Source organism: Pelobates fuscus, chromosome 2 (assembly GCF_036172605.1).
Source record: "Pelobates fuscus isolate aPelFus1 chromosome 2, aPelFus1.pri, whole genome shotgun sequence".
Classification (NCBI taxonomy): domain Eukaryota; kingdom Metazoa; phylum Chordata; class Amphibia; order Anura; family Pelobatidae; genus Pelobates; species Pelobates fuscus.
In genome coordinates, this window is record NC_086318.1 from 142,399,681 (window position 1) to 142,420,376 (window position 20,696).

At 38.0% G+C, this 20,696-nt stretch overlaps 1 protein-coding gene across 4 annotated transcripts in view; it reads left to right on the top strand.

Moving 5' to 3' along the window:
• The window catches only part of FGF12 (fibroblast growth factor 12), a 527,041-nt gene that overhangs the window by 208,969 nt on the left and 297,376 nt on the right, over positions 1 to 20,696 (top strand). The gene's annotated exons all lie outside the window — the stretch shown is intronic.

Genomic DNA, 20,696 nt, shown 5'->3' on the forward strand with positions numbered 1-20,696 from the left:
AAAATATATACTTAATGAAAACAGTGTATGTTCCGATTTATTACAGAACTGGACCATAGATGTACATATGTTGAATAACCATGAAGATGTAGCATTTTTACTAATACCCACAGTGCAGTGTAAATAGTGTATGTACCTAGAAATGTAAGACATACTTACATACATGGTCAGTGAACATCTAAGTGTAAAAATGTCCATGAACACTTAAACCCATGTAATAAACACCTGATGCAGTGTGAAATGCCCAACCACCACATCTACTTAAACAGGCATGTGTACTAAATATTAAATCTAAATATAAAAAAAGAACATATATTAATGCCTTATAATCCGATTCACTGTATCTAATATAGGCAAATACCCGAGTATTGTATAAATCAAGATATACACAAATTTAACTATGAAAAATACACTATAAAAATTAATACAAGTTACAGGAGTTAAATAAATGCATAATATGGGATACTCTCATTTAACCCTTTCGGAGCCATAGTTCCCAACTGATAAATCCAAAACGCTTCTTTTTGGAGCAGCATACGACCCCTGTCACCACCCCTTCTTGGGCAAGGTACATGGTCTATACCCACAAATTTAAGTGAGGATAATGGATGTGCTTTCTCCAGAAAATGTTTGGCCACCGGTTTGTCAGATTGGCCATCTCGATAGGCCAGCCTGATACTTGACCGGTGGCCACGTATACGTTCACAGATGGGGGTTTCCGTCTTGCCCACATAATAAAGCCCACAGGGGCACATAAGCTTGTAAATGACATACGGTGTCTTGCAAGTGATAGTATGTCTGATGTCATATATTTTATTAGTGTGAGGATGGCAAAACTTTTTAGATGGGATCATGTGCCCACACGTGACACATCCCAGGCAACGTACACAGCCGCGTATGTTGGACTTCAGTGTCTTGGTATAACTGTCCACAGGGTCTGTATGTACCAGAATGTCACGTAAATTGCGGTTTCTTCTATAGCAGATCATTGGCGGTTCCTTGAAAATCTTTGTAGGAAATTGGCATTCCGTGAGATCTTTGTTTTTCACACCAGTTTCTGAAGAAATCGAATCAGAGTATCTTGCAGTTAAAACCGTATATTTATTCCAATATACATTTCATCCGGAAAATAACAACAGTCTGTTTTTAAAATCATATGGACCAATAAACAATGTATATTCACTTCTAGATCTTATCCAAGCTTGATGGTAAAAGTATTGGTAAAAATTCTATCTGCAAAAGGTTTTTTATATGTTTAAATTCAGTTACATAGGGCGTATACACAAAGACATAAGGTTTGCCTTCTTTAAAATAATTGGTTATCTGAGAAAGAAAGGTGGTAACCCAAATCTCTGATTAAAGCCATACGTTATATTATTTTGGTAAATTACACACACAAAGACTTCTATATACATGATGTAATGAATAATTGCCTGTAGAAATGTGAGTCTTCAAAGGAATTCAGGCTTTCAAGGCTAGGTCAAAGGTTATTATCAACAGGGTCCACAAGTCTCCATCCATCATTCTTGACTAGAGCCATATGTGTATAAATTACAGTATGTTTGTAATATATATGCCTATGTATGACCCCTTAATGTCTGGATATGCTTAGAATAATAACTTATAATATTTCTACATTCCTAAAACACATTGAGTACATTTAAAGTTCATAAAAATATTTATCAAGATCCCCTTTGATGCTTTATGTACATATAATGCATCATAATTTACTCCAATTCCTTGTAAGACTTTAATTTTGTGGTCAGAAATTTACATCTGTATTCAACATCCATCAGTTGAGATCGCATATGATTAATTCTTTTAGACATATAACAACTAAATAAGAATAAAACCATAATGATAATTATCAATATTACCAAAGGATGAGTTATGAAGTGTGTCATACCCATAACTAATCCTGTCTTTTGTCCCCCAAACCACCGTTGCCACCAGGATGTGGTTTCTTCAATATAGTCTTGTTTAATGCTTTTAATCATACCTTGCACTGTATGTATTTGTACTAAAGTGTTATGTACTCCAGTCGCAGCTTTATCAATAACTTGTATTAACTCTTCATTGTTCTTTAACTGCTTATAGAAATCAGCTCCGTAACCTATGCTTACATTATACAAAGTTCGTTGATCATACCTCATAATAGAATCAGTCCTTTTTAGTATGGGCGGTATTATATCATAATATTTACCCCTTATATCCTTGGTAGTTACTGACAAAGCAGGTCTCTTTGTACAGTAACTTCCCGGTGCTAAGCTTACTGTCTCAGAACAATTTTTCTCATGTATTTCTGTTTTTCCTTCTATTTGATGCCAACATACCATGCCTTTATTGTATGTCCATGCAGGCTGAATTGGTATTTTATTTAATTTCATTTGACATGTGTCATTATTTTCCCAGCACCATGATACCTCTTCTAGAACATTAACACCATAAGGGCAGACATAATCACCATCATTTAGCAAACAATTTTCTATATTAAGCATGTACTCTACAGTTTTTACTCCCACTAGGATTTTATCATTTTGCTTATTATCCATTTTTATCCATTTGGAATTCACTATTTTACCCAAATCAATATATTTAAATCTGTTGTAATTAAATCCTCTAGTAGGGAGAAAAATAGCAAAAGCACAATTTTCTATTGTGTCTTCCAGACATCCTAACCATTGTGTATGCCAAAAAGCTCTGTAGTAAAAACTTAATTTAGGCACTTCAAGTGGGACTTCATAAGGCCATTGATGGTTAAAAAGAGCTTGCAAGAATATTTTTGCATTTGTATTGATGTCCATTTGTAAAGCTATACAGCCTAAAGCTAAAGAGGTATCCGTTGCAATCTTTTCCATTCCTACACTGATATTATACTTCTTATTAATGAGATTCTTAATAATGGAAATATCTGTTCTGTAGTTGTTGACAACTGTTTGCATCTGTATCTTAGATAATAACAATGAAGCATCCTGCGATTTGCTACCTGCAGCTGCTAGTGTACTCATTCTAGCTGCTAACGATTCTATATTTACTCCATTTAACATACTTGCTCCTACACCTAAACCACCTAATACTGTGTTATACCACTCACGTTTTCTTCGTGTATTCACTGGTCTCGAGAAAGTGGTGTCTTGTTTTAACCAATAATAGAAATCTTGCTGTATTCCTACTGTATATTCCTGACATTGTGGGAATGTACGTGTAATGTCCCATTCTGACATGTTCAATGAATATGTGTATATACTGAATGAAGCCCCAAATAATACTTTGTGGTCATCATCTTTGTATATTCTAATGGGATCTTTCCCTTCCTGTTCTACAATATTACAATCATCTGTTATTCTTTGTTCTGGAGCCCAATTATCATGAAATGTCATGATCGTGAATGCATATGACAGCGAAACAGTGTGTCCATTCCTATTTATTGTATGTCTCATAACAAAAATAGGTGTCCATAACCATGTAGGTTTTCTAGATTTTGGATGCCAAGGCCACATTGTGATTTGGCCTGCACATTTAGCTGGGTTTTGATAAGTAAATGAGCTGTCTTGTGTTTGTTCGAGTACTTTTACTTTAGCGTTTGTGTAAGGATTAACAAGTGTATCTATTAAGTACATGTAGCAATTTAACCCATCATCATTAATACTTCTCACATTAAACATAGTAAGGGTAAGGGTGTTGTCTATACCAGTAGGTACCACACACCTACTCTCAGTATTATTTTGCCTTATATATGTCCGATCCTTGGTAATATTAATGATTAAATCAATTCGTCCGTCAACTGATAGATATGTCATACATGGTTCCTGGTTATCATGAAACATGAGCATACCAGATATTGCATCCTCAGATGTGTCTGCATTAATGCATCCACAATAATCAACATCAGGAGTCTTACAATATCTCACTTTACAATCATATGGAAATGCTGTACATTTAGTAAAGGTATCTCTGCTTTCACAATCTGGAGTACCTGTATCTTGGGCATTGATTGTACCTAACATTATCATGATTAATAACAGTATTACATTTACAAGAAACCCCAATCGGTTTGATTTAGTCCATGAAGTAATGTCTTCTCCAATCGCATCAATGAGAGCAGTCTTTTTGTCCATAGTGTCTTTTAAAAGTCCACACAGTTTGTCCTTTTTAAAATTAAACAGTCTTTGTCCATGAACAAACATTATTGGTTCTGTAATGAAAAACAGATGGCAGTTTACTATTCTTATACATTTGTGAGTTTACATTGATCAATATGCACAAGAATTGCTTTATTACATTTCCTACCAACTTTTGCTCTTTGAACCTGTAACACAGTTTGTCCTAATTTCTTTAGAATAACATAAGGACCTTCCCAACCTGCTTTCCAGGGACCTGGTGTTCTAAATGATTTTACCATCACCTTGTATCCTGGTTTAAATTTATCTGCATAATTCCCCTGAGTTACATCTTTAACCCATTGTTTGCCAGAAGGGGCCATATTCAAAGCAGCAAACTTCAAAACTGACTGCAGCTGTTCTTGTAATACTTTCAACCATTCAGCATGTTCTGCAGCAACTTTGAAAGTACTTGGAACAAAAGGTTCATTGGGGAAAGTAATTGGCATGGTTCTGCCTGTCATTAACTCATGAGGTGACACTTGCGTTTTAGAGTTTGGAGTTGCACGAATAGACATTAAAACTCCTGGTAAGTGTGTTACCCAACTACTCCCTTTATCCTCAAGCATTTTTTTCAATCTAGATTTCAATGTCCTATTCATTCTTTCCACTATGCCAGCCGACTGTGGATGATATGGGACATGAAATCTTTGTTGGATCCCCAACAATCTACACGTTTCTTTAAGTACTTCTCCAATGAAGTGTGGACCATTGTCAGATTCAATGATTCTGGGAAAACCCCATACAGAAAATACATATTTCCACAGCGCTTTACTTGTTGATAACGCCGTACAATTGGTAAGTGCTATACAATCTACCCATTTGGAGAATATATCAACAATTACCAATCCGTACTTTAGACCTCCTGGAGCTATAGGTAATGGTCCAATAAAATCAATTTGTATAGAGTCCCATGGTCCTTTTGCCAAAGGCACTCTCTGCAATTTTGGTTTCTGACCTTTAGGTCTGGGATTAAATTGAGCACATATGAGACATTCCTGCACTATATTTATACACCATTTTTTCAAATTAGGATGATAAAATTTATTTTGCAGGACCTTAAACAGTTTTTCTGTACCCAAATGCCCCAGTGTACGATGATTGAATACAATCAACTCCTGCAATAAATCACTCGGTACAAATGGTACAAAAGTTTGTGTTTCCTCATGTTTAACCCCGTACAAGCCAGTTTCAGTATCTAAATCCATTGTTTCTCTACTGAAAGCTACATCTTTACTCTGATTTTCTTTCAGATCTTGTAAGGGATCTGCTATTGGTCTTTTACTCACAGTTGCAATCATTATATTTTCTGAATATTGCAACGTTCCTATTAAAGCAGCTTCCTTTGCTCCCTGATCTACAAGTCTGTTTCCTTCTGCCATTTCATCCCCATTTTTCCTGTTTTGATGTGCTTGAACTTTCAAAATAGCACAAGTTAAACCTTTTTTTTCTGCATAGTCAAACAGTTCTGTCAAAATACCTGCATGTTTTAAAGCTTTGTCTTGAGAATCTACCATCCCCCGTTTTCTCCATATTGGGAGATGAAGTGTTAAAGCTTTAACTACATAGCTGCTGTCACTGATTATATTCACTGGGTCATATACTGTTATTTCAAGAGCTTTCCTTACAGCCTCTAACTCAGCTCTCTGAGCAGACATATGGCCTGGCAATTTAAATCTTTGCATTTCTTTTGTTTGATCGTCATATATGGCATAACCTGTGTGATGTGATCCATCAGCATAAAATCTCGTACCATCCACATACAAACAAGGAGCCCCTTGTATTGCTTGTTTCTCAAAAGGAGATTTGGATTCAATTTCCAATTCCTTCTGACAATCATGTGGCGTTCCATGTATTTCTATCAATTCAGGAATAACATATCTTTTACTGCTTTCTACTCTGAGTGGTTTATCTTGTAACTTCAATATCCAATGAGCTACTCTCTGGCTATGTACTCCTAAATCTGGACAATTTTGTAACAGTTTTAAAGGCGTATGGGGGGTTTGTAAAATTATCTGTCCAAATCCTACAATGTGTTGTGTGGCTTCTAAAGCCCAAAATACAGCCATGAGCTGCTTTACACAGGAAAACATTCCCCTTTCCACTGGAGACATGATTTTAGAAAAATATCCCAGTATTCGTAAGGAGCCATGTTGCCTTTGCATCAAAACTGCTATTAATGAAGAGACACCTGCGTAACATTGAACAATATATGGTACTGTTTCAATGGGAGCAGCTAGCACAGGCGCTTGTGTAAGAGCATCTTTTAACAGATTCCAACTCTTTTCAGCTTCCTCTGTCCAGAGTAGCTTATCTGTATTGGCACTATCTTTTAGCATATTGTACAAGGGTTTTGCTATCCCTGCCATATCATAGATGAATTCTCTGCTAAAATTTACCAAACCTAAAAATTTCCTTAGGTCAGACACTGTCATTGGCCTTGGCAATTGCTGTAACGCTTTAACCCTTGCTGTTCGTGGGGTTTTACCTTCTGGATCTATATTTACTCCTAGGAAAGCCACACTTTCTTTCAAGATCTGCACTTTAAATGTGTTCAGTTTTAACCCATTATCTGCCAGTGCTTGACAGATATCACACAGTATCTTCTCATGCTCTTTCCTTGTAACTGTTTGAACCAATAAATCATCAACATATTGCAAAATCTTGCTCCCATACCCCAGGGGTTCCAATACTTGAGCCAATGCTTTATGAAAATAAGCTGGCGAGGAGTGGAAGCCCTGTGGCAGCACCTGGAACAGATATTGATGATTTTTAAAGGTAAAAGCAAAACGATACTGACTATCTGGGTGTACTGGTATTGAGAAAAACCCATTGGCTATATCCAGGACAGAAAAATACTTAGCATTGCCGTCTACTTGTGCCATGATATCTGGTGAGGAGGCCACTATATGGGCTGCTGGTGGGGTATACTTATTCACCACTCGCATGTCCACAATTAAACGATAAGAGCCATCTGGCTTGATTATTGGCCAAATGGGGGAATTACATTTGGAATTACCCACTCTCAGCACTCCTTGAGATACCAATGCCTCTATCACCTGACTCACACCTTCTTCTGATTCTTTTGGAATTTTATATTGTTTTACTGCAGGGGGGTCTGGACCTTCAATGACAACTTGTAAATTCATTCTCCCACAATCTTGTTTAGACTTAGACCACACTGTGGGGTATTTTTCTTTAAGATAGGTTACAAACTCATCATCTTGTTGTATAGAAGGTGGCACTTCACTCTGTTTTACAGCCATGACATGACTATACCATCCTAAATCATTAGGTTTAACAACTCCACCTGATTTGCTCTCACCTGGAGCTTGCCACAAAACCAAATTCAATAAATCCACATACAACTTTTTTTCATTGATAACATCCATTCCCATAATAGTACAGTGGGAGGAGAGGTCGACCCATAAGTCACAATTTATTTTACCTCCTTCAAATTCAATGTCATTATCAATGGATAGAATTGCGTGTGTTTGAGCTCCATTAAAGCTTAGAAGGGAAATTGTTGGTGCTTCAATTTTTAAAGGCAAGCTTTTGTTGGTTAGAGACACTGCAGCTCCTGTGTCTACTAAAAACTCTGTTATATTCCCCTCTAGTGTTCCATAAATATATGGCCGTCCATCTTCACCCAGAGTAATATCAGTAAGATAGACCAGAGAACAACTAGGGGTTACACATCCCTATTTATAGGTGTGGTAAGCAGAATTCACTTCTGGACTTGTAACTGCTTCCACCTTCTTTTCAATGGCATTTAACATCCGTCTACACTCTTCATATGGATTTGCTATATGAGGGGGTTTTGAAGATGTATTTTCGGGTTCTACAGCTGCCACTCTCAGTTGATTCTTATAGCCTGGCACAATGCCATTTTCTCTACCTTTCACTGGGTAAGATTTTTCTTCATTTTTAGGACAATATCTCCTAACATGACCTTCTTGGTTACATTTATAGCATACCATAGGATTACTCTGATTAACCCTATAGTATCTATCATGGGATGGGGCCGAATAATTTCTAGTACCTTGGTAATTTTGTGGTTTACTCATAGACCTCCCTCTAAAATTACCATTCCTATTATCATTTTCATATCTTCCTCTACCTTCTTCACGAGACACATAGTTAATAGGGGCCAGACCTGCTGAAGTATCCCTAGAGAAGAGTGTGTCTGTGAAAGCAAAAATCTTAGCTGTTTCTGTGTTTTTCTTTTGCAACAATTGCAAAGATTTCATTATTTCAGTAGCAGCAAAATCAACTGTGGGTGAATCAAAAGCTCTTAATTTTATCTCATTTGGCAACCCTGCTATTCTAGAGACAAATTCAGTAACACTCTGCTTATGTTGTTCTTTAGACATAGCAGACGGTTCTGTATCAGTAATTAAATTCCATGCCTTATTCCACAAATTAGCACAAACACGTATATCATCATTTTTCTCCATTTTAAATGAATCAAGAGTAGAAAATTGAAAATTCTCCACACCAGTTGCACACTGTACCACCATTAGCAATCTTTGTGTATTATTTGGAAACAATTCTTCCAATTCAACTCTGGGCTTTTCACTTGACTTCCCTTCCAACATATCAATGAGTTTAACTTTAACCCATTCACTTAATGAGGTTGGCAGCCAGATCAAAAGACCTCTTGTGGCTACCACATCATCAAATTGTCTTTTATTCATTTCACCTTCAAAAACACTCATATTGTAAAAAGGTCCTCTCTTCTCATCATATTTAGGCAAATCCTTAATCAATTTAGCTAATTTGAGAATATCCAACTGACCCTTTCCTTGTACATTTCCCAATTTATTTTCTATTTCACTTCTCGCCTGCCCGTTTTCACAACTTAACCTTTGAGCTATTTCATTTTCACTTTCCTCTTTCAAAGTAAAATCCAAATCTTTCTGATTTGTAGCTTTCCACAAAATATCTGTAGCATTCCCCAGATTAGTAATTTGTCTCTGCAATTTGTCAAAATTAGTAACATTTATGTCTAACTCTTTAGACATGTGAGACAGGGTTTGGTGAGTTCTATCTAACAGATCAGTCTGATTCCTAAGCATCTCTTTCATTATAGTAATATCTTCACTTACTTCATCCTCACTAAATCTTTTCAACAATCGCCGAGAATCTTCTATTTGAGTTTTTGCTTCAGTTAACGTGGAGTCTAAGTCACTATCAAAAGAAAGCCTTGGGGGCAATCTCCCTTCTGTTAACAGCTTTTGAGGAGATTTCACAGTTTTGCTGGGGGGGCTAGGGAAATAACTAGTCCTTGTGACAACACATACATTTTTCAGTTGTTTTAACAAAACATCTCTTTTTTGTTTTGTTGTACTACACACATAACAATTACTGGTCTTTTTAAGTTGACACCATTCATTCATTGCATCATTAGTTTCCAAAAAGCTCTTTGCCAGTAATGCAACTTTTTGACTTTCCTTCTTAAATACATTGCTGTGCTCAATCTCACTTAATCCGTCTAACAATTTCAATAAACAATCATCCCAAATATTTTCAGGATTAACCCCTTTTACAGAAAGATCACTATTAGACTTGGCAGCAATCTTTTGCAACCACTCCATAATTAACTTAAACAGTTAAAACTATTTGTTTAACAAAACAATATATATGTGAGAGCACTTTTTACATATGATTTAAAACAGACACATACCCATTAAGTATTTCGGCTCCACAGATATGGCCACTTTCTGATAGAAAAATACTTTCTGGAGTATGTAGTTATTTCTTGAGAATCCTCCGAAATGCAATCTTCGATCTGCAAGTCGTCACAAATTACTTAATAAAGTGTGGATAAAAAGGATCCAAATTGTCCATCTCAATTATTTATCTTCATATATATATATATATATATATATTTATTTTCCTCCAGCGCTGGAAATACACATTAGCCGCGTTCGAACGTCTTCTCCCCTGCTTCACCTCTGTCTTCGCATCAGATCTGGGATGTTTAAAAAAAGTCTTTGGGATGCCCTCCTGCTGTTTCAATCACTTGTATTTCTTCCTGTTTCAAGCCGGGTAGTACAGCTTTTTCTTCAAGTTACAATTTCAGCTTTTCTTCAGTGATTTTCTTATCTTCTTGTCTTCTTGTAGCTTGTAGCAGAACACCTAAATATTAAGTCAGTAATAATTCAGACTTAAATCAAAGTTGTTGTTGTTGTTGTTGGTGTTGGTGCCCGCATTCTCCACCATTAAATGTAGGAAATTGGCATTCCGTGAGATCTTTGTTTTTCACACCAGTTTCTGAAGAAATCGAATCAGAGTATCTTGCAGTTAAAACCGTATATTTATTCCAATATACATTTCATCCGGAAAATAACAACAGTCTGTTTTTAAAATCATATGGACCAATAAACAATGTATATTCACTTCTAGATCTTATCCAAGCTTGATGGTAAAAGTATTGGTAAAAATTCTATCTGCAAAAGGTTTTTTATATGTTTAAATTCAGTTACATAGGGCGTATACACAAAGACATAAGGTTTGCCTTCTTTAAAATAATTGGTTATCTGAGAAAGAAAGGTGGTAACCCAAATCTCTGATTAAAGCCATACGTTATATTATTTTGGTAAATTACACACACAAAGACTTCTATATACATGATGTAATGAATAATTGCCTGTAGAAATGTGAGTCTTCAAAGGAATTCAGGCTTTCAAGGCTAGGTCAAAGGTTATTATCAACAGGGTCCACAAGTCTCCATCCATCATTCTTGACTAGAGCCATATGTGTATAAATTACAGTATGTTTGTAATATATATGCCTATGTATGACCCCTTAATGTCTGGATATGCTTAGAATAATAACTTATAATATTTCTACATTCCTAAAACACATTGAGTACATTTAAAGTTCATAAAAATATTTATCAATCTTGGGCAGGGAGTCGTCAGTGGATACCATCTTCCAATTATCCTTAATGAGTGCTGTTACCTTGTCTGCAGTATTATGGAAGGTCAATGGAAACACCATACGTTGTGAAGAGTGCGCCTTATCCTTTCTTGGGGCTAGCCTGGCCTGGATGAGTGCTTCTTGCAGCACCCTATCTTCATAGCCTCTGTTCACAAATTTCTGGGTCATTGATCTCAACATATGTACATCTATGGTCCAGTTCTGTACTAAATCGGAACATACACTGTTTTCATTAAGTATATATTTTATAATCACTTATGTTTAAGATTCTGCACCACAAGATCATTTAGATTGTAGATCTTGGGCACAAAACCGATACGATTTCGTATCTTTTTATTATCCCGGCATGTCATATTGTTCATTTTGTTCTTATCCAGCCAGCCGGTTTCACACACATCATGTTGCTTAGCAACTGTATACACATCATACGTCTAGCACGTATCACGTGCACGTCAAGGGGGTGGAGCCCCAGCGGGTGTGCGCGCGCATACCCGGAAGGGCCACTGCACACGGCGGATCCGTTTTCACTGCACCTGGGTGAGTTTTACCAATTATATTTACCTATATATTGTCTGTTTGCTGCATATGTATTTATTATTGTTTTGTTACCCTGAGGAAAGTCCCGAACGGGGACTGAAACGTTGGTCTCTTTTTTAATTATTTCTTAATAAATTTTGGACTTTTACAAGACCGGTGAGCGGCAGTTTTTTGGCAAATATCTTTCTATGGGAGTTCATGCCAGGCACCCGGCGAATTGGACACACAACTAAGCGTGAGTGCGGGGGATTCTCAATTTTTTTGTATGGTATAGAGGGCAAGTACTCTACCTCTTACCCTCAGTGCACCAGCAGTAAGTGAAAAATCTTTTTTCACGTTTGATGTTAAATATATGGGTTTTGTTTGAAGTGCATACTGACCATATGCGGTTAATTTAATTGGTATCCTCTGCCGGTTTTTGTTTTTAAACATGGATGATTTTTTGGTACAAGCAGGAGCTTACAGTGAATATGCTGAAACCCTCCAATTTTCATCAGAGGAGGCAGCAGACATATTATGGGATGAAACCAGCCAGGGTTTCCCCAGTAATGTTACCCCTAAAGATGTCTATTTTAAGCTACTCCGGCTACATAAAAAAAGTACGGACTTAGAGCTACATGGTATTTTTCTGTCCGATTACTATAAGGCTAAGATGATCCCACGAGGATTCAGACTTCTCAATATTCCTACCATAGGAAGGCTTAAAGCCACTGTATGTAGGGATTGGACCCATGTACTCAACAGGGCCTCATTAGATCTTATGCTTATAGCTATCAAGGATGTGAAAACTGATTTGGTGGAGGTTAAGCGTAATATAACAGAAATGGAAACAGAACACTCAGCACTATTATCCTCAAATGAGGGCGTTAAGATCCAGCAGCAACTTAAAACAGAAGTACTCAAATATAAAATGGAATTGGTAAAATTCAAAAAACAAAAGTTTGAGAGAGTACAGCAAGATTATCATGACCATCGTGTATATCGATGGCTTGCAGGTGATCGACCTCCTAGACCTAGGAGATTTAGGAAAAGAATTGTTCGCCCCAACATCCCCACGGTGGATATTACATCGGGGGAGTCAGCGTCTGAGAGTGATGCACAACCAGAACCCACTCCTTTTTTAGGCCAAGCGGGTTCAGGGACTATTACCAGAAGCAAAAACCGAGGAGACGAAGACACAGGATCAGGAGAGGCCGTAAGAGCAAATCTGATGCCCAAGGGGAAACCACCGTTCAGGAGGTAAACCCCATCTTCAATCTCTCCCGAAGACCTCTCAGTACAATTGAAATCAGCACGTTAAGCAAAGGGCTGTCGTTTATACCTACCTGCGGCCCTAATACCTTTAAGTGGAGTACTGAACTATTTCAATTCGGGAGACATATGAGATTGAAGGAGTTTTTTCAAAATGCTTCAACAAAAGAGCCATCAGAGGCTGAAAGGGGAATTAGTAGATTCAAAACCAGATCGACATTTGATCCACACAGCACTAAACATACGATCAAAACTTTTTTATCATCTACGGCTAAGATGTCCCAGGATATTTTTTCGTGCAGGTCCAAACCACAGTATAATATGACTAAACAAGAGCGATGTCTACTTAGAGAACTGTCTAACGACTCCACGATAGGTATCCGTCCGGCGGATAAGGGAGGCGGCATTGTCCTTATGGACTATGGATATTACTCCGACGATTTGAAAAGACAGCTCATGGACACCGATACGTATTTCCAATTAAAGGGAGATCCCACAGTAGAAATACAGAATAAACTAGTGGATATACTGGACATGTATCTAAGGGCTGGATACATAAACACAGAACTATATCATTTTTTGAACAAAACCCACCCCCGCACTCCGGTGATATACAGTATCCCTAAAATACATAAAAACGCACAGAGACCACCTGGGAGACCCATCGTCTCAGCCATCGATGGTATCCTTGAACCCATTGCACAGTGGCTAGATTTCATCTTCAAAAAACCAGTCGAAGCTCTGTATACTTGTGTCAAAGACACGCAGTCTCTACTACAACATCTTAAAGCATTGGAGTTTGGAGACACGAATCCGATTTTTATCACTATGGATGTATCCAATCTATATACAGTTATTCCACATATAGAAGGGGTAGAAGCGATGCGGCAAGTATTATGCAATACACCATACTATCAAGGCCCCCCCATAGAAGCGGCACTGGAGTTATTATTGTTTATTTTGAATCACAACCATTTCAGATTTGAAGATCAATGGTACCTACAGATAGCAGGAACCTCCATGGGCTCGGCAGTAGCACCAAGATATGCCAATGCATACATGTATATGTATGAAACACAATACATACTGACCCCATATGCTAGATCAATAATGGGGTACTACCGCTACATTGATGATCTCCTCATTATCTGGAAGGACACACCCGAACAAGCCCAGAATATGGTGGACACACTGAATCAGCTACCCACACCGATCAGGTTCACGTCTAACATCAGTGAACATTCAGTCCAATATTTGGATTTAGAACTATCTTATGGAATAAATGGTATTGAGTACACCCTGTTTTCGAAACCAACCGACAGAAACACTCTCCTGCATGCCCAGAGTGCACACCCATGGGCATTGAAAAAATCGATACCGAAGGCACAATATCAGAGGGTGATACGGAATAACTCAAACGCAGAAACAGCGGAGATACAATTGAGATCAATGACCCAGAAATTTGTGAACAGAGGCTATGAAGATAGGGTGCTGCAAGAAGCACTCATCCAGGCCAGGCTAGCCCCAAGAAAGGATAAGGCGCACTCTTCACAACGTATGGTGTTTCCATTGACCTTCCATAATACTGCAGACAAGGTAACAGCACTCATTAAGGATAATTGGAAGATGGTATCCACTGACGACTCCCTGCCCAAGATTTTCAAGGAACCGCCAATGATCTGCTATAGAAGAAACCGCAATTTACGTGACATTCTGGTACATACAGACCCTGTGGACAGTTATACCAAGACACTGAAGTCCAACATACGCGGCTGTGTACGTTGCCTGGGATGTGTCACGTGTGGGCACATGATCCCATCTAAAAAGTTTTGCCATCCTCACACTAATAAAATATATGACATCAGACATACTATCACTTGCAAGACACCGTATGTCATTTACAAGCTTATGTGCCCCTGTGGGCTTTATTATGTGGGCAAGACGGAAACCCCCATCTGTGAACGTATACGTGGCCACCGGTCAAGTATCAGGCTGGCCTATCGAGATGGCCAATCTGACAAACCGGTGGCCAAACATTTTCTGGAGAAAGCACATCCATTATCCTCACTTAAATTTGTGGGTATAGACCATGTACCTTGCCCAAGAAGGGGTGGTGACAGGGGTCGTATGCTGCTCCAAAAAGAAGCGTTTTGGATTTATCAGTTGGGAACTATGGCTCCGAAAGGGTTAAATGAGAGTATCCCATATTATGCATTTATTTAACTCCTGTAACTTGTATTAATTTTTATAGTGTATTTTTCATAGTTAAATTTGTGTATATCTTGATTTATACAATACTCGGGTATTTGCCTATATTAGATACAGTGAATCGGATTATAAGGCATTAATATATGTTCTTTTTTTATATTTAGATTTAATATTTAGTACACATGCCTGTTTAAGTAGATGTGGTGGTTGGGCATTTCACACTGCATCAGGTGTTTATTACATGGGTTTAAGTGTTCATGGACATTTTTACACTTAGATGTTCACTGACCATGTATGTAAGTATGTCTTACATTTCTAGGTACATACACTATTTACACTGCACTGTGGGTATTAGTAAAAATGCTACATCTTCATGGTTATTCAACATATGTACATCTATGGTCCAGTTCTGTAATAAATCGGAACATACACTGTTTTCATTAAGTATATATTTTATAATCACTTATGTTTAAGATTCTGCACCACAAGATCATTTAGATTGTAGATCTTGGGCACAAAACCGATACGATTTCGTATCTTTTTATTATCCCGGCATGTCATATTGTTCATTTTGTTCTTATCCAGCCAGCCGGTTTCACACACATCATGTTGCTTAGCAACTGTATACACATCACACGTCTAGCACGTATCACGTGCACGTCAAGGGGGTGGAGCCCCAGCGGGTGTGCGCGCGCATACCCGGAAGGGCCACTGCACACGGCGGATCCGTTTTCACTGCACCTGGGTGAGTTTTACCAATTATATTTACCTATATATTGTCTGTTTGCTGCATATGTATTTATTATTGTTTTGTTACCCTGAGGAAAGTCCCGAACGGGGACTGAAACGTTGGTCTCTTTTTTAATTATTTCTTAATAAATTTTGGACTTTTACAAGACCGGTGAGCGGCAGTTTTTTGGCAAATATATATATATATATATATATTTGAATCTGCAAATCATTGTATAAATTTGTATACATTATGTTAGCAAGTGTATAAACTAGCAGATACTGTAAAGATAAAAACATTTCCATGTATCAAGTTTTAGCTATGGATGGTACCGTGTGCTTTTATCTCAGTTAGCATCCTCAATAATCTCTCTCGAGAATAAAGAACTCAATGTGTGTGCCAGAACTATATACAACCTTTCTAAGATGCACATTACAATATAACAAAACAAGTAAAAAGGAAAAATAAAAAGGTATGAGTTACAGAATTGAATAAAGTACCAGTATATAATAAGCTGTTTGACTGCAGAAACAAGAATAATATAAACCGCAGGTGTATTTCCAGGCAGAATAAACACTGATCAGCTACAACATTAAAACCACTGACAGATGAAGTGGTTACATTATTGCAATGGAAACTGTCAAGGGGTGGGATATATTAGGCAGCAAGCGGACAGTCAGTTCTTGAATTTCATGTGTTGGAAGCAGGAACAATGGGCAAGCAAAATGATCTGAGTGACTTTAACAAGGGCCAGATAGCGATGGCTAGATGACTGGGTCAGACAATCTCCAAAATAGCAAGTATTGTGGGGTGTTCAAGGTATGCACTGGTTTGTACCTACCAAAAGTGGTGCAAAGAAGGACAACCAGTGAACCGGTGTTGGAGTCATGGTCACTCAAGGGTCATTGATGTACACGGGGAGTGAAGGTAAGCCTGTCTGGTCCGATTACACAAAAGAGCTATTGTAGCTCAAATCAGTGAAAAACATAGTGCTTACCATGATAGAAAGATGTCAGAAGACACAGTGCATTGCAGTTTGCGATCTATGGGACTGCATAGCTTCAGACCGGTCAGGTCCACTGCCAAAAGTGCCTCCAAGAATCTGCTGCTAATGACAGATACCACAGAACACATTCACAGGTTTTGTGGCATCCATCTCTTGACGCATCAGAGCTGTTTTGGCAGCATGTAGGGACCTGCACAATATTAGGCAGGTGGTCTAATGTTGAGGCTGATCAGTGTACAGTACGTTGTTGTTTCTAAATTCACCCAAAAGGTGAAAATACCTCACTCCAAGTACAGCAAACTTTAAATAATTGGTGATATTTCAAACAAAACATGACATATTTAACTGAATTATTAGAATGCTGCTCTAATCCAGAGTAACAAAATGTAATTGTTTAGTATCCATTTAAAATTGAATTAAATCTTCAGTGGTTAATGCATTCATTAGAAAAAGAGCCATGTCCAGACTTCAGGATTCCGATTATGGTGTCTTCAAAAGTGACTCTCTATTCTTAGAGGCTGATGTGATCCTTCCATTTTATTTGAAATGAAGAGGTGAATGCATCTTACGATATAAATGCATCATTATGGCACTGTCAGTTACCATTGATCATAATCTACATGTCTTCCATTGCATACTGTCCATTTATGCTCATTTGCATGTCAAGCTTGGAATTCTGGGAAAATGATGGAAACATGAACATTTTCTGAAATATATATATATATATTCCATCAAAGGACCCCGCAAATTGCAACTGTAATTCGGCGGCACTGGATGATGATCTCAAGCGATGACACACTCCCAAAAGTCTTCAAAGAAACTTCACTTCTTTGTTATAAAAGAAATAAGAACCTCAAAGACTTATTTGTTCACACGGATCCTATACGTAGCTACACGCATGACACAGGCATTCAAAATCGAGGTCCAGTACGATGCCTAGGCTGCATAACATGTGGCCATATCGTACCTGCCCGGTCGTTTAACCACCCCCATTCCAATAAAAAAATGTTATTTAGATATACCATCACGTGTAGGACCACACATGTGGTATATAAACTGACCTGTCCCTGCGGCCTTTCCTATATTGGAAAAACAGAGACAGCCTTGTGCGAATGCATTAGGGGGCATAGGTCCAGTATAAGATTACAAATGCAGAAAGATAAGTCCTGCGCTCACTCCCATCACTGGGCGACTGCAAATGACTACAATACACATCAGCCCCAATATATAGTAAAAACCAAAGAAAAACAAGTTACCTGCGCTCTCTCCTTAATCCCTATGTATTTTTATATTTTTTTTTACCTCCATTTGTTTAAAAATACATAGGGATTAAGGAGAGAGCGCAGGTAACTTGTTTTTCTCCAGTATAAGATTAGCCTACAGGAACGGAACAACTTGGTCATTCACTTTCATCTTTGAAGTTTGTTGGTAATGATCATATACCATTACCGAAGAGAGGGGGAGATCGTGGCAAAATGCTGTTGCACAAAGAGGCTTTCTGGATCTATGAACTTGGTACCATATCCCCAAAGGGACTTAATGAGTTCTACCACTCTTGGTTATCATTAGCACGCCAAATTTAGCATTTTAATCTCCTTATGCACTATAATCTCTTTCATGCACCTTAATAAAATATCTTCATCCACTATGGTTACATGGATTACTATCCGATACCAGTCTATTTTTATCTACTCTATTCTACCAAGGGTGCTTTAATTCATCTAGTTAATGCTTGTACGCATAGCCGTCACCATGGCAGCGCCTATTTAGTATAACGTGTTGCCATGGTGACATGCTCGCCGCAATTATGCACTTACGGCGTCACGTTTAGGGGTGGAGCTTGCATGCGCATGCGTCCGGGACCCAGTAGGATGCACAGCACCTGTGGTGAGTCTATTTTTCACTTAATGTTTACCTATATATTTGAACATTGTTGTACTTGTGTTTTTTGTTTGATCCTGAAGAAATTCCTAACATAGGACTGAAACGTTGATCTTTTAATGCATACCGAATAAATTATTTGAAGTTTTAACTAAAGACCGTGAGTGCACCTTTTTCCCTTTTCCATTTGGATAATTCAAGCCCTGGCTGGCACCCGGTATTTGAAATCTATTTGAGCCTGTGTGCAAGGACTGTCTACTTTTCTTTATATATGTATATATATATATTATAAACATGCTCTTATTCCCATAATAAATTAGAAATAATGCATAATCTTAGAACTCTGGACTATACATGTCATGGTCTGTCTGAGATTAGTGGGAGTTACATTCTCAAGTAGTACCTGCTGCCATTTTTTTTTTATGACAACAGACAAAATAGTTTTCATGTGTGCAGGTGGGGCAGCATATCTTGCCCGGTATGGGCAACGCCCCTGGGTGGCACATTTGCCAGGTGACTGGCAGGAGGGGAAGCACTCCCCTCCTGCAGGTCACTTCTTGTAGCGTAGCCGAGCATACCGTGGATAAAGGAGCTTCTGTATTCTATACTCAGCCTGAAAGGAAGTGCACTCCCCGCCCCTCAAGTTTGATGATCTCAGCCAAAGTGAAGAGCACACTCATAAGACTTCAAAGCATACATTCACCATTTCAGTCTCATTACTAAACTTTTCTTAATATTTCAAGGTAGTTAGACTGAAACATTGATTATATACAAATGCACGTCTGCTTAAAATAAATGTGCTCTTTTCTTTATTTTAAAGCCCTGAGTGCTTTCTTTCATGTTGCAGTAATAGCTTTACATTTTAAATTATCTTTTACATCTCTATATCTCAATACTATGCTGGCTCAATGCACTATTGGGCTGGTATAGAATTTTTTTTCCACGGCTGCTGTTGATTCCCAGTCCGGCCCTGCATGTGAGACTGTAACTCTCAAATTATCTCATGCAGGACTTTATTACAATAAAGTGTTAAACTCTTAGACCTACAGTGCCCTAATACACCACAATGGACTACCCACTAACACCTACACTACACTAACACAGCAAAAATATTTTCAACCAATATAGTGTACATTCATTCTTCTTTGTTAAAATATGGTCCATCACTGTGCTGTGTGTAGTGAATACATGGATGGTTACCCAGTAGAGGTGCCCTAATAGATGCCATGATAAGGTGGGCTTTGTCTGGGAAACAATAGGTTAAATCTAGTTGGTGTCTGGAAGATACTCTGAAATATTACAACAATTAAGGTATATTTTTTCCTGTTTGTGAACCAAATAGCATATAATAATTTATGATTGGTCCCTGAGGTCCTGTGATACTTATTACTGGACTTTATCAGATAAACTTTTAGAGTTGACACTTGTCTGGATTCACAGAAATGGTCTCACCTGGTTACAAAGAGATCAGAAGCATCTGTACATAAGGATATTGCAATATACATTTTCAGCAAGGTTTTTTAAATACATTAATCATTAGTGTCTCCTCATAAAACTACAGTCCCTCCTCCCCTGCCCTCACTCTAAGGAGGTACTGGCTACGCCAGGCTTCCCCAAACTCCGGCCCTCCTGATGTTGCTGAACTACAACTTCCATGATTCTATGAATTAGATAGATAGGCTAGGAATAATGGGAGTTGTAGTTCAGCGACATCTGGAGGGCCAGAGTTTTGGGAGGCCTGGTCTATGCAGAAAAGTGAATATTATCTTGGATGAACCGTGAAGAATTTTGCAATCCATTTTGAGAGTGCATCACATTTGTAGTAGATCTCCATTTTACTTACTAAAAGCTCCCTCGGGACAGAAAGACTGGAACTTTGCTAGTATATGGAGTATTTGGAATTTCTGTGAACTTTCTCCTTTTTATTTGTTGGTGTATGTACATTTGTTTGTAACATGCTTTGCATATGTATATGTCT